At 52.5% G+C, this 14,277-nt stretch overlaps 1 protein-coding gene across 6 annotated transcripts in view; it reads left to right on the plus strand.

Moving 5' to 3' along the window:
• Nucleotides 1-2,359: 2,359 nt before the first annotated feature.
• Cyrib (CYFIP related Rac1 interactor B) overlaps nucleotides 2,360-14,277 on the plus strand; it is a 137,015-nt gene continuing 125,097 nt past the window's right edge. For 2 of the 6 annotated variants that reach the window (XM_071602120.1, XM_071602126.1), the window contains exon 1: nucleotides 2,360-2,449. The gene's annotated coding sequence lies outside the window, so the exon portion shown is untranslated. Of the gene's footprint in view, nucleotides 2,450-2,497; nucleotides 2,686-14,277 lie in introns of those variants that run through there. The other 4 variants (XM_071602119.1, XM_027950223.2, XM_071602124.1 and 1 more) reach the window with 3 other exon arrangements.

Raw genomic sequence — 14,277 nt, forward strand, 5'->3', positions numbered from 1 at the left:
GAGGCACATACATATGAGTTGGACTCCTCATGGCAAGTATCTCTGAATTCAATGGAGAACAGGCTAAGCATGATCCAGCTCCTGCCCACACCCGCACTTTCACCTATGCTGTTTCCTGCCTTGCTCCAAATTTGCACTCAATGTTATATTCAAACCACAGAGTCTAAGCTTGCCAGAAAATTCCTCATCCCTATGTCTTTAACAATTATTATGATAGCATTAGCAAGAGTAGGCCAGTTCTCTCCTGGCTCCTATGAGTGCTGGGTTCCACATACATTCTGTTCCATTTAATCCCTACCACCTAACCAAGTAATTATTGTCCATTCCATTTCACTTGCGGGGAGTATGCAGGTCCTTGACTTTGGAGTTAAATAATCTGGGTTCGTGCCCAGCTCCACCTCTGTCTACAATCAGTATGACCCCAGGCAAATTCCATCTCTTTCCCAGCTTCAGGATCTTCATGCATAACACTGAGCATGTTGGTTCACGGGGCTGTTGTGAGAATTCAATGAAGTGGGCAGGCATCTGGCTCCTGGTTAGCACTTCATAAACGTCCAGGCATATCAATGCTCTTTTTATTAGCGGCTCAGCTCAGCCTTTTCCTACTGCTCAAGGTCATAGTTCAAGATCCAGTAGTTTTACCCACTTCTCTCTCACCACTGCAGGATGGGCATCAGTTCCTCTCTTTTAGAGATGAGGGCACTGGTGCTCTGGCAGCCTTAGAGACTGGCTCAGGGTCACACAGGGGTAACTGGTGAGGAAGGATTTGAATTCACTGGCCTCAGCCTTCCAGGTTCTTTCCTCCCACACACTTTGCCTAAATGCCTCTTAAAACTTCTAGGGAAGGGTTTCAATGTTCTCCTTCTGCCCTCTCTTTGGTTCTCTGCACCCTAATTTATGCACCTACCATTCCCTGCTCTGTCTCTGTACACGCCTCATTAATGATGCTTTCCAGCACTGGTTGGGCACCCTGCTACTCCCTCAGGACCTGGAGCCCCGGTGAGAGGCCCCTTGAAGTCTATCACAGCAGTGCCCCTAGCTCCTAACACTGGGCCTGGGCAAGAGAAAAGGCTCCAGATACCTTCTTTTTTTGGGAGGGGGGACGGGAACCAGGGATGGAACTCAGGGGCATCCAACCATTGGGCCACATCCCCAGCCTTAGTTTGTATTTTATTTAGAGACAGGGGTTTTACTGAGTTGCTTAGCACCTCACTTTTGCTAAGGCTGAACTTGCAATCCTCCTGCCTCAGCCTCTGGAGCCCCTGGGATTACAGGCATGTGCCACTGTATTGGGCTCCAGGTACCTTTTAAAGAAAGGAATAAACATAATCAGGCAAATTGGCACTCATTATCTGGGCACTCTGCCACAGCCCCAGGACAGCTGGAGGTGAAGGGTGGGACCATGAAAAATGAGACAAAATGAAAGCTTTTGCTATAACCCTGCTTATGCCCTGATAGAGGTCAGGGGCAAGATATTTTAGAGGACATTGTCTATATTCCTGAAAAATCTGGATGGATTTCAAAATAATGATGTGAAGGGCTTGAGGGCTGGGGTAGCAAGTCAGAGGGAAGAAAATGCCTTTTAAGTATCTCCTGTTATTTATATGGAGAGAAAAAATGCATTCTTCATCATTATAGGCAAGGGGAAATATGGAGTCCCCGACAACCACCCGAACAGGGATTACAGTGAGGGACTTCTTATCTGGAAATTTCAAATTACAAATCCTTGGAGACCCATTTAGGGCAGCGCAGGCACCCTCTTCCCCCAGATCCTGCGTTATTCTTCCTCATAGCTGCTCAGCACCACTGGACCCCTGTGCAGGTGTTTGTCCCCTGCTTGGCCCAGATTTTGTTTTTGTTCCCAGCTGTAGCCCCAGGACCTAGAACCGCCCTGACATTTAGAAAGTAAGCCCTCAATAAATAATTTGATGGAGGACTGAATGTTTTGAATGCACATCCTCTGACACTGCCACGAGATGGGCAGAGTCTATCATCATTCCCTAAGTCCAGGTGAGAGGGAAGTGAACCCTGGGACAGGAACCTGGCCGGCCTGAAAGTCCAGGGACTCCTCTGGAGCTGGAGCCCTGCCTCAAGGGTGGTGACCTTGCGGGCCATCCCTACGCCTCGCGGAGCTGGCGCTTCCTTCTCCATAAAGGGAGGGCAATGAACCCCCATCCCCAGCGCGCCCCACGCAGCCTCTGGCCGGCCTGCTGTGACTTGCCCAAGGTCACCCAGCTCCGGCCCACAGCGCCCTGGCCGGGGAGGGCACCGACCAGCTGGGCGCTGCAGCCCGCGGCAGGTTTTGGGGTGGGGGCCGGCGCGGGGCGGTCCCGGGGCGCGGCGCGCGCTGACGCCGGGCCCCCGCGATGCGGCGGGGACGGGGCGCGGGGGGAGGCGCGTCGCGAGCGTCCTCCTTTTGTGCGAGCGCCGGCGGCTCGGCTTCTCGAAGGTAAACAGCGCTTCCTCTTCCTCCTCGCTGCGTCTCTTCCTTTTATAGTTATTTCTCGCCTGGCACTCGCCGGGGCCGCTGCTGCTGCTGCTGCCGCCGCGGCGGGGGCCGCTCGCGAACCTGTGGCGGTGACGTGAGACCCGCCAACCCGGAAACGGCGGCGGCGGCGGCGGCACCGGAGGATCCGAGGCTGCTGCGCTCCCGCGCTCCCCTCTCCCGCCCGCCGGGGCCGCCAGGTACGTGCCGGGGCTCCGCCGGCCGGCGCGCGCCCTTGGAGCCGCCCTGCACCGGGAGAGGGCGCGGGAGCGGGGCGCGCGTGACGGGGGCGGGCAGGGTGGGGTGCGCTTCGGGCCGCGCGGGAGGAGGGCGCGCGCCGCGGCGAAGGGGGCGTCAGGCCGGGCTGGCTGGCGCGCGGGCACGCGGAGGGGGCGCTCGGGTGGGCTGGGGCCGCGGGGGCCGCGCGGGGAGCACGCCGCGGGACCGCCGCCCGGGTCCACCCAGCTGCGGGGAGCGCGCAGCGGCGTCCTGTGCAGCCGAGCCGTCGTGCGCCCCAAGGCAGGGGGCGCCCGGGTCGCGGTGGCAGCCCTCCCCCCCGCCCCAGGCGAACCCTCCTGTGAGCCAGGTGAGGGCGCAGGGCTGCCCTCTGGCTAACTTCACTGGGGGGCTGAAGGCCAGTCGTTTGGAATTGAGGAACTAGAGGGCTGAACAGAATCTCCATTGGTCTCAAGACTTCCTTCTGGGGTGGTCCCCCGCCTGTGTTTAACGAGCACTTCCTCTTTGCCCTTTATCTTTTCATCTTTTTTTAAAAATGGAAGTTCAGTGTCAATGGGTGGATGCCCTTGCCATATGCAGAGCCTTGGGGCTTGTATGCGGTGGGTCTGGAAGGAACCTGTGTGTCCTTTGAACGTGCGTCCTGTGTTGGGGTGGGAAGAAAGAGGAACCCAGGAGAGGACTTCCTTTGCCGGAACCCTGGTGGGGTGTCTTTGATCCCCACCTTGCAGCAAAAAAATGGAGGGTTGGGGAGGAATTGAGTGGGAAGGAGCCACCTCTTGGACTCTGCCACCTATTAGTTTTGCGACCTTGGGTAAGTCGCTTACCCTGAGTCTTAGGCTCCTGGCTGTAAAATGGGCTAGAGAAAATGAGCAAATCTGGCCTGCAGGGGCCGCAATGATGGGAAGTGTTAGTCACCTTTCGTTTCTTCAATCCTAAGGTCTAAGAAGGGGACCTGGAGCACAGGTCAGGCACTCTACAGATAGTTGTGAAATGAATGGGTGGATAGTGAATTTTGAGAAGTGAGCTGGTATGGTTCCTCATTTTGGCTTCCTTGGCCTGCAACATCCATCCTACAGTCCCCCAGAGAGCCATATTTTGCCACCTGGGCTCTGGAATCCATCCTTTCTTTGAGAAGGATTGTCTTGGGGAGATATTGAGTCCTTGTGAAAAAAGAGCTTCAACTCTGACTTTGAGACGCTCCCATTCTTGGAAGATTGCATTTGGTGGTAAAGAGGAAGCATCGTTTTGATTGCCACTGCCAGATGACTGGCCGAGGTGGCTGCCAGGGCTGCCAGCTGGGATGATTTCCCAGGCCTGGGGCTTTCTGTAACTGTGGAGGAAGCTGGGGAAGAGGTGGGTTTTCTCCTGTGGTTGGGCATGCAGAAGTGGTCATATGGCTTGTGCTTTCTTCTGGGTAATTTGCATTTTCTGGATCCTTGTTGGTCTTTGAGCAAGGGTCAGGCAGTCTGTGTGTGGGGCGGGGGAAGGGAGAGAGCAATATGGAGTGAGAGAGGGATACTTGGAAATGCCTTTTGAATAAAGGCCTAGGGTTCGATATGTCTTTGCAGTTAGCTTGGGACATTTTCAAGACATTTTGCTTTCTCTGCAGCCATTCCTTCTTCTTTCTCAGTTTCCAAAGGCTTCTGTTTCCCTCTTAGGATTCTTAGCCATGTGGGGTTCCCTCTCCCCCAGGAGGACAGGAGATGAGTCTGAGTGGTATTGTTATTTTAAGGGGCAAGAGCAGGTGACTCCATGCAGCCACAAGCTGCAGTCTGAGCATGTGCAGACTTGTTCTGAACTCATGTTGTGGCCAAGGTTACCTGTGTTTGGTAAAAGTCTTATCCTCATTTTGCCCAGGCTTGGAGAGAGTATAGGACTTACCCAGGACCCTGGGCCAGTGAGGAGCAGATTCCCTGTACCCACTAAGTCTCGAGCTGCAAAGTCAAGGTTCTTTCTTGTAGGCCCTGCTGTGTTCTGAATGTTCTTTGTGTCTCTTGGCACCTTGCCGGTCACCTAGCAAATGCCGGAGACTCCGTTCATGCTTTTTTGACAGAATGAATAGAGAGCAATGGTTTCCCCTTTGTTCTTTGTGAGGTACATTCTGTCTGCATCTCAGGGTCAGCATAGTGGCCTGTCGGTGACCTTGAACTTGTTCTCTGGTGGTTCCTCCCAATGTGCCAGTCCCTGACAACTCTTCCATCAGGATCCAACACTGATGCACAGGAAGGACTCCTGAGGGACACTGGCGCCAGGAGGTTATGGGCTCATGCTCAGCATTCCTGGTTTCTCTTGATTGACATTCATGTGGCTTAGGCAGTTTAGACTTGGATGTCTTTAGGGAAGCCATCTGAGGCAGCGCTGTGCAGGTAAAAACTCAGATTTAAAGACTGGGCTCTTTAGCTACATGCTGGCCATGCAGCCTGGAACCTTCTTTTTCTACCAGAGTAAGAGAGTAAGATCCAAATTCACTCCTCTTTTCCTCTCACCAATGATGATGATGATGATGATGATGATGATGATGATGATGATTTGTGTGTGTGTGTGTGTGTGTGTGCGTCTGTCTTTCTGCCTAGAGCTCTGGAAATTCAGTTTCCCATTTGTAAAGTGGAGTAGAGGGCATGGGGTTGCTTGCAGTAGCAGAAGCAGAGCACTGAGCACAGCTCTCTCCCATGTCTAGTGAATGGGGTCATGCAGGATTACCACCATCAACCACAGCAATAATGGCTGTTCCCTCAATAGGAGCACAGGTGTCTCTAAGGCAGGAGGTCTGTCTTCACTTGAATTGGAGCTTCCTGAGGGAAGTCCCTTGGGGTGGAGATGGGGCCCTTCTCTGGGGACACCTGATAAAGGCCTGTGGAAGACAGAATCAGCTTGATCTTGTTTTTCATCCTTATCTCGGGGTAGAGGGTCTTTCCCTCTCTCTCTTTGTGTCTGTCTCTTGTACAGTTGGCTCTTTATGCCTGTGATACTTCCTTTTGTATTTTTGGCAACCCTCCTTCCTGCTTTCAGCCCAGACTGGATTTCCCAGGTTCTCACATGGACAGAGCTCCTGTTGCTTTGGTGGAACTTAGGAACTGAGTCTTTGAAAGTCTTAAAAGAGTGATGGCCTCTGGGGTTGAAAGATAACTTTGTAGCCAAGGATGCAGGAGGCTAGCAATGACTTTTTTTTTCTCCCACTCTTTTGTAGTTCTGGAGACAGCAAGGGTATGGGTTTGGGGCCCAGACTGCTGGGGTTCCCACCCTGGCTCTGCTTCTTATGAGCTCTGTGACCCTGGCCAAGGTCCTTCCTCTTTCTTTAGGCCTTCATCTTTCAAATGAGGAACAGTCAGGGCCACCTGAAGTGTCCTTGGACTCAACTCTCAGGTCGTGTGGAAAGCCTCCAAGGAGAGTGCAAGGCACACAGTAGGTGCTCAGCACATGTTTGCTCCTCTCATGCCCCTGGCTCTTTCTGTCCCTACCCCAGCCCCATCGTCTTGCGGTTCCCCTTGGGAACGGCGCCCATGGCTGGCAGGTTATTCCTAGATTTAAGTTGGATCCTCCACGCTTTCCGAAGTCCAAGTGTGCTATTTTAAACCGATTGTTGACCGGCTGTTGTATGGCGCTGCCACTGAATGGAAGATGATTGCACCGTGCTTGTCAGGAAGAGTAAATGCGGGAGTCATCAAGTTTACATTCTGTCCCATTGATTTTTTTTTTTTTCCTCCTTTTCGAAGACTTACTAGCTGCCATCTGCTCCTTGAACATCATGTTCATAAATATATAAATAATCGAAGTTGACGAGGAGGTTTGCTTAAAGGAGTGTTGCTGAGAGTGAGTTTTATAAATATTTAAGATAATCTGAAACCATTAAAGGAATTGCAGGGCTTATTAAAAAAAAGACTGAAAATGTGTTTTTTGGAAAGTTTCCTTTTCTTCCCAATTTGAATAAATGGCAAGAGTGAAAAATGAGAGGAAGGGGATAGCGATGTCACTGAGTGATAGAGAGCTCATCTAGCATGTGTGAGGCCCTGGGTTCAGTCCCCAGCACAACCATAAAAACAAAAAGACCAAAAAAAAGAAAAAAGAAAGAAAGAAAAGAAAATGGGGCTGGGGGAGCATTTTCTTTTCTTTTTTTAAATTGTTGATGGACCTTTATTTTATTCATTTCACACATGCTAGGCAAGTGCTCTATCCCTGAGCCACAACCCAATCCACGGGGAAGCATTTTCTGAGCACCAATACAGCAGGCAGCTGGTCTCATCATCTCTCCTGTTGGATGATGGCAGGCATGCAAGTCACCCATTTTATTTGTGGGGTGGAGAGGGCGGGGTAGTCAAATCCAGGGGACCAGGACAGGCCTCACTGGTTTCTAGAGCTTCCTGAGCTTCCTTGAGATTCTGAGAGGGCCACTGAGTAACATGTGCCTGGCACCCCTCTGGGACCTGCACATTTCAGATCTTGCCGTGATAGTCATGGCCGTCTTCTAGAAAGTTCCTCAGATGAATCTCTTTTGGGTAACGATTGACTCTGTTTTAGTGAGTCCTGCTAAGGTCCACAATTTGGGAGGCTTCTAGGTGGTATATTGGGAGGAATGTTGTCCAGACTGGAGTGTTCTCACAGATCACTTGGGGCTTCCCCTGCAGATTCTGAGTCAGAGGTCTGGGACAGGCTGAGATTCCTCCTCATTCGTAACCCTTTCCCAGGGGTGTGATGCCTCTGGGTTGTGGGTTGCACTTGGAGATAGCTAGTCTGACCTCTCCTCCTCATTCACTCTGGATCTGGAATATGCAGAGGATGCAGATCCGAATATGACCCTGGAGGTTCCCAAGGCAGCTCGGAGCTAAGTTAGTAGAAGAGACAGACGCAGAAAACATATACAGAAAAACTATGGAGGCCCAGGATGGACTTCTGTGCAGGCCAGGGTGGGAACACAAGGGCCAGTGGGAAAGAGAGATCTCCTCATCTGCCAGCAGGTGAAGGAAGGCCCAGGCGCTGTGCACCAAGGAGTGGAGATGGTACAGGGAGAGGAGGCAGGAGATAGCTATGGAAGGTTTGAGCAGGATTCTCATGCCCAGAGTTTCGGGCCTTGACTGTGCTCTACTCTCATACACATGATGAGGAAACTGGAACCCACAGGGGGAAGTGTCTTGCTCAAGAGGAAGAGTCAGGGCTGGGACTCAGACCTTCTGGCTCCCCAGCCCAGCTTTTCCCACCACCCTACAGCAACTGCCTGTCTGCGCCTTGAGGATGCCCCTGTGCTGCTGTGCTTTAGTGAGGAGGGGGTGCTGAGTGCTGCCACCCTTCCCAGCTCACAGTGTACCTCTGCCCTTGATGATCTGTGGGCAGGGGTCCAAGCCTCTAAGTCCACAGTGAAAAGGAAGGCCCAGCATGGACGAGCGGTGGCTTGGAAATCAACACATACCACAATAGAAGCGAAGGGCTGGCTCCCAGCGCCAGCATCCTGTGATTGGGAAGGGGAAGGACAGCGTTTAGGGGGAAGGTTTGAGCAGCAAAAGGAAGAAAAGAACCATCTCTGCTCATCTCCTAGGAGTCTTCTGTGATCTGCTCTGTTGGCCCCACCCCTCAGTGCCGTGTGACCTTGGGCAAATCACATCTCCTTGCTGAACCAGAACTGTCCTTCCTAAAGGTGGCCTAATACCTCTTAGGGATGTTTGGAGGACTAAGTGGGGTGGTGTGCATAAAAGCATCTAGCATAGCCCTTAGCAGAAGTGCTCCCTAGACACCTCCTCCCCAAAGGACATGGTCCTTAGTGGCCTAGAGCCATGATTTGTCCAGTGGTCATTTCAGGCCCAGGCTATGCTCCCAGCAGAGGCAGGGTATGAATTGGATGGAAGGGGGTATTTCTTCAAGGTGTTTTTATATTGCCAAGGGAGAGAACCAAAATATGCAAAACAATTCTCTACCGAGGCGGTTGGCACCTTTGAAAGGGGATAGTGGTGGGGTGAGAAGTGTGACCCTTGGAGCCGGGGTCTCAGTTCAGACCTGATTCCTTCACTGTGAAGTCTCGTGCACATTCATGCCCTGCCTGGCGTTGTGGTGCTTGCCTTTCAGCTTGCTGAGGCTCTTCAGTCAGAAAATGCCCGCCTGTGCCTGGCGTGGGGTCTGGCATCTGACAGGTGCTCAGTGGTGGGAGTCTCTGGTCCACACAGCCCCAGGTCTGGGACTCAGGGAGACAAGCGTAGGCCAGGGGACGTCTTTACTGCCAGTCTCTATGGCAGCCTCAGCTTTGCTCAAAACCAGAGTTGAAAAAGAATGTCAAAGACAATGTGGAAGCGAAACTTGGGTAATCACATCCTCAAATGTCTGATTTGCTCCCCTGAACTCTGGGTTTGGGTACTGCCCTGTGTGCCCGGGGCACCCAAGACCCATGGTGTGCATGCAGATCAAACAGGCCTGCGGGGAGGGTGGCAATGGAGGTTGCTGGGTATTCTGCAGGGTGGTATTTCATCATCATCCCTGAACACACCTTCACAGCTCTCAGGTTTTCAGTTCATCATGGAGATGTGAGCTCCGTCCTGCTGTTCAGCAATGGATAATCAATTGTGTAGCCACCTGTGTGCTCGCCCTGTGATGCACATGTGTGGGGAGTAAATACCAGATGTCCCATGGCCAGCCACGCCATGCCCAAGGGGCCTGAGCAGCGCAGAGAAGGACGAAGGGGCCTTAGGACTTGTTTCTTCTGGCTGACCCAAGCTCAGCCCTGCTAGGCCTGTTCCCCACTCAGGGCTGGACGGGCTGGTGGGGAGGGGCACCACGAAGGACAGACCAGCGGCTGTCCGGGGAGTGCGGCGATACTGCAGAGCCTTTGTGGAGGCACTCACAGCCCCGGAAAAGGGCACTCAAAACAAGGCTGCCATAAACACGTTGTGGGGTTTGTGATTGTGGTTTTGCTAGTTCTTGTCTGCGTTGTGTAGGAATAAGTTTGCCATGGAGGTGGGATGGTGTGCCGTGCACTCTGTCTCCTCCCTTCCAGTAACTGGGCAGCAGGGCTCTCGTCCCATTTCACACGTGAGGATGCTTAGGGAACTTGGTGGCTAACTGGAGTTCAATGTTTCATGCCACCGTCGATGCCCGCCTGCTGTTTTTACTGTCTCCTTTGGGTGACCTTAAACATAATTCAGAAAGTCCCTCAAATGGAGTCATCTATCAGGAATAGACACTACTTCTCTCTGTGGATCTTGCTAAGGGACGGTGGCATCTCACAGGACAGGCTTAACAGTAGCCATCGACATAGTGAACTTGCCATAGTGAACTACCCACTGTGAACTTGCCAGTCTGGGGCTCAGAATTGAAATGAGGCTGTTGCCAGTAGATCGCTGGGCTCATTTGCCCAGTGAGGTTCTGGTAAGTTCAGTGTGAAACCGACTCATACCGATACTGCACATCTCGAGGTGTGTGGTGTTGGGATCATGGTGTTTTGCGTGGCCTGCATTAGCCTGCCTGTGTGCAGCCCTCAGAAGAAAGATGGGTGAAAAAGGGAGGGTCCTGAGCCCTTGTGCTTTGGGAGGTTGAATTTGAGAGGAAAATCTCAGGGTTTGGGCACGGGTCACTGTAGACTGAAGAACGTGGATGCGGGATGGGTATCTCTGCTTTCAGTGTTTCCCCCACCTATATTCTGTATGTGAACTTGTCAGGATGTTCTGTGCGTGTGATTCTTCTTCCCCAGTATTTCCTTCATGTCATCATAACTGGAAGTTTTTAAGCTTGTGGGGAGGGTCAAGAATCATATTTTTAAGAAGCACTCATGTTCATGAGCACTCTTGAGTGATTTCTGAGGCAGTGGTCACCGTCACTCAATTAGAGAGACACCTGTTTAGAATAACCTTTGGTCCATGTGATGGCTTTTCCTAACTCTGAGTGTGTGTGTGTGTGTGTGTGTGTGTGTGTGTGTGTGTGAGAGAGAGAGAGAGAGAGAGAGAGAGAGAGAGAGAGGGGGGGGTGGTGGCTAGTTGACATGAGACAGAACATAGCGAGGTATGTTCTACTCCCCAGCCTTTCCCTGGCCGTGGTCCACATAGGAAGTAGAATTTGTCAGGCGTGGGGTGGGGACCAGGCACTGAAAGAGGAAGCAACTCACTGCTGGCAGTGACTGACTGGGGGCCCCGCTGCCCAAGTGCTGAGGCCCACATCTCAGGACAGTGCCACCTCTTCTTAGACTCTCTGGTGGGCTCCCATTCTCCTTCAAGGTGGGCACCTGTTCAGATAGGCAACAGGGCCCAAGAGGCCATGTGGGTGGCCCAGGGTTGTGTAGCAGTTTGAAAACCCTCCTCTCTGCTCCTCATTTAAAGATTGGATGGCCAGGCCAGGGAGGTGCCAACCCTGCCAGGACCACACAGCCAGCGCGTGGCCCCCAGGGGCAGCGAGACTCTGGGCCAGACGGCCTGTCTTTGGAGGGGGGTTCTAAAGCCACAGGGCCCTGCCTGGTACCCACCAGCCACTGAGTCCTGGTTTCCTGTTCTGATCTGAGGCGGCCTGTTTTTCTGCTGCTCCCTGAGTTTCAGACGTCCCCCACGAGCTGAAAGCACCCGAGTGGAAACCTGAGCAGCCACAGTCACGTCCATATCTTCATTGTGACTTGGGAAGCCAGCCCGGCAGGCAGAAGTTCATGGTGAAAATGAGTCCTGACAGGCCTCTCAACTGCCTGAAGGGTAGTTTTCCATTCACATGGTTGTGTGTAGGCAATGTCACGTCAGCGCACAGACGCGTGGCATAAACGGTGGGGACAACGTGCGAGAAGGTACAGTGCTCACTATAAAAAAGAAACACGAATATACTGCACAGGGTGAAGTACACATTCATGTTATTTAAAGTTTTTAAATTATAAAATTTTGTTTAAAGTTCACCCTCTGGGCCTAGTTGAATGAGACTCAGAAAGTGAGGACCTGCTGCAAGCCCACTGTAGGTTGTGACACACCGAGGACGTCTTCAGAATCTGTGTGCAGTGGGCTGCAAGTGTTTTATCCACACCTGTGCGGGTATTCCAGATGTTCTCTGCTCAAGGTGTTACCTTGGAGATATCCTGTGGGCATCTGTCCGTCAGGTATGGGAAACTCCGTGGATGCCTCTCTTGACCTGGCAAGGCCCAAGTTTGTTTTTCTGAATGAAATAGAGCCTCTGGTCAGAGCAGCACCTCGATTTAGGCCTTTTAGGACTTTGTCACGTCTGCGGGTCTTGCCTCTGTGTTGATGCCCCATCCTGGGGTTGATCTGAAAGGGCCTCTGCCTCCTGGGTCCAGGGGAACCTCAGCTTTTGGGCCTGAGGCCCTGCCTCCCAGTGGACCTGTATCTCCCTCATGGAGTTTCTCAAAGTCTCAATGGTGAAATGCAGGGGGAGTGTGGGAACATGGCATCCGTGTGCTTCTAGGGTTACCTCAGACCTGCCATTCTCAGAATTGAAGGAGGAATGCACCAGGTGTGACCCTCAAGTATCCCCTCACCCTGCTGGGTGCCGTGGTGCATGCCTGGAATCCCAGTGTCTGGGGAGACCGAGGCAGGAGGATTGTGAGTTCAAAGCCAGCCTCAGCAACTTTGTGAGACCGTGTCTCCAAAAAAGGCGGGGGGGGACTGGTGATGTTGTGACTCAGTGGTTGAATGTCCCAGGGTTCAATGCCAGGTATCAAAAAAAAGTCCCCTCCCCCCAGCTGCCATGATGGTTGTGGTTAGACAAGGCCTCTCTCCAGGCGAACATGACTTCATGGCTTTTGTCTCCAAACCTTGGACAGTTTAAAAGGGAAAAGCAAGCAGCCTGGTCCTTTGTACTCCCTGAAAGCTTTGGAGGCGACGGGAAAAGCTGATCTCACCTTCCAGCCTTTTCTGTGCTGTGCATCTCGAGCTCCCAGGCTGTGAGGCAGAGTTGGAGAGAGCCTGAGGTCTCACATGTGGACGTGCAGAGCCCAGAGTGGTCCCTAAGAGCTCCTGCAGAAAGAGACAGAGCCCGGCAGGCCCCGCCTCCACCTGCACTGCCTGGGAAAGGTGTCACCCCTGTGAAGCACGTGCATCTTCTTGCTGGTGGCTGACTGGGTCCTTGAGTGACCCCTCTGGGCAACCATGGTAACCGATGTTGAGAGCCAAGAAGATCGTCATGACCTTTGACCTGGCAAACCCACTCTTGGGAGTCTCTTCTCAGGATGCGACTCAAGGTATGGAAGGAATGTTGCCCAGAGACCCTCAGTGGCTACCATAACAGAATGCAGATGGAAGGAGCCTATGTCTGACAGTAAGTCTCTGGAAATCAGGGCATCGGAGGAGGAAACAGAAGAGCAGTCCGTTTCTCAAAGCCCCGAGACTGGAAGGAAACACACGGGAACGGGGTCAGGAGCTGAGTGGCGGGCAGGCGGGGCGGGGGCGAGTCTGGAGGGTCTTCTCTTTGTCTCTTGTCCTTTTCCTCATGTGGGTTATCCCTCTCCTCCCCTTTTCCCCTTTTTTCCTTTCCACTCCCCTCCTCTCTCCTCTTTCTTCTCTTCTGTGAAACCTGGCACCTTCCTGTTTCCAGGGAAAGAAAGAAAACCAAATTTAGGTCACTTCATAAGTGAGATTCAACAAAACAGATCAATCCTTAAAAAGGCCCAGGCGTCCTTGAGATAGAATACCAGTGGGGCTGACAGTAGGCGCTTGGGAGACAGCCAGCAGTTCCCGAACGTCACCACCACTGCGCTGGACTCTCCCAGTCCTCTGCAGAAGACCTGATTGTGGCCTGTTTATGAATCAGAGAGGTCGTGTGATTTTTCCAGAATCACACCGTTCCTTCCCTGTGAACAGTGGGTGGGATTAAGGGAATCTAGAGACACCCCATGCAGTAACTTTCTTGAAATCATACAAAACTGTTTTCAGGAAAGGGTCACATGAATGACAGCTATTGACAAACAGGAGCAAAGTATTTTGTTGGGATGTCATTGCCTGTTGGTGTCAAATCAGAGAGGACTTGGGTGGGGTGGAGAGAGCTGCGGTAACCTGTGACCTGCATCACCAAACACCTCTCCCTGCAGTCAGGGGAGGGCGCACCTGACCTCCCAGGGGCAGGAACTGCCTTCCAGAACCCTCTGCCTGTGGTCTGAGGCGGGTGCAGGCAGCAAGGAGAGATGGATGCATCTGCCATAGAGAAACCCATAAAGAGCAGGCAGATGAAGCCGCCCCAGCGGGTGGCAGAGCTGTAACCGTTTATGGGATTGCGAGTTTCTAGGCAGACTCGCTGGTATTTAAAATGCCATCCTCTCTGGAGTTCCGTGTCTGTTATGCTGCCCACTTGTCATCTCTGCCTGCGTCTCGGAGGTGATCGGATTCAACCTTCCTCAGGCGCTTTTGAAAGGGAGGCACACAAGATTGAGGCTAGGGGGGCACACGCCTGTAATCCCAGCGACTCGGGAGGCTGAGGCTGGGGGATTGTATACTGGAGGCCAGCCTGGGCAACTTAGTGAGACCCTGCTCAAAATAAAAAAAAGAAAAAAGGGCTGGGGATGTAGCTCAGTGTTTGAGCACTGCTAGGTTCAATCCCAGTTCCCCCTGAAATTAAAAAAAAAAAAAAAGGTTCATAGGTATCAGATTTGTTTTCTTTGGTGA

Source organism: Marmota flaviventris, chromosome 15, assembly GCF_047511675.1.
Source record: "Marmota flaviventris isolate mMarFla1 chromosome 15, mMarFla1.hap1, whole genome shotgun sequence".
NCBI classification, from domain to species: domain Eukaryota; kingdom Metazoa; phylum Chordata; class Mammalia; order Rodentia; family Sciuridae; genus Marmota; species Marmota flaviventris.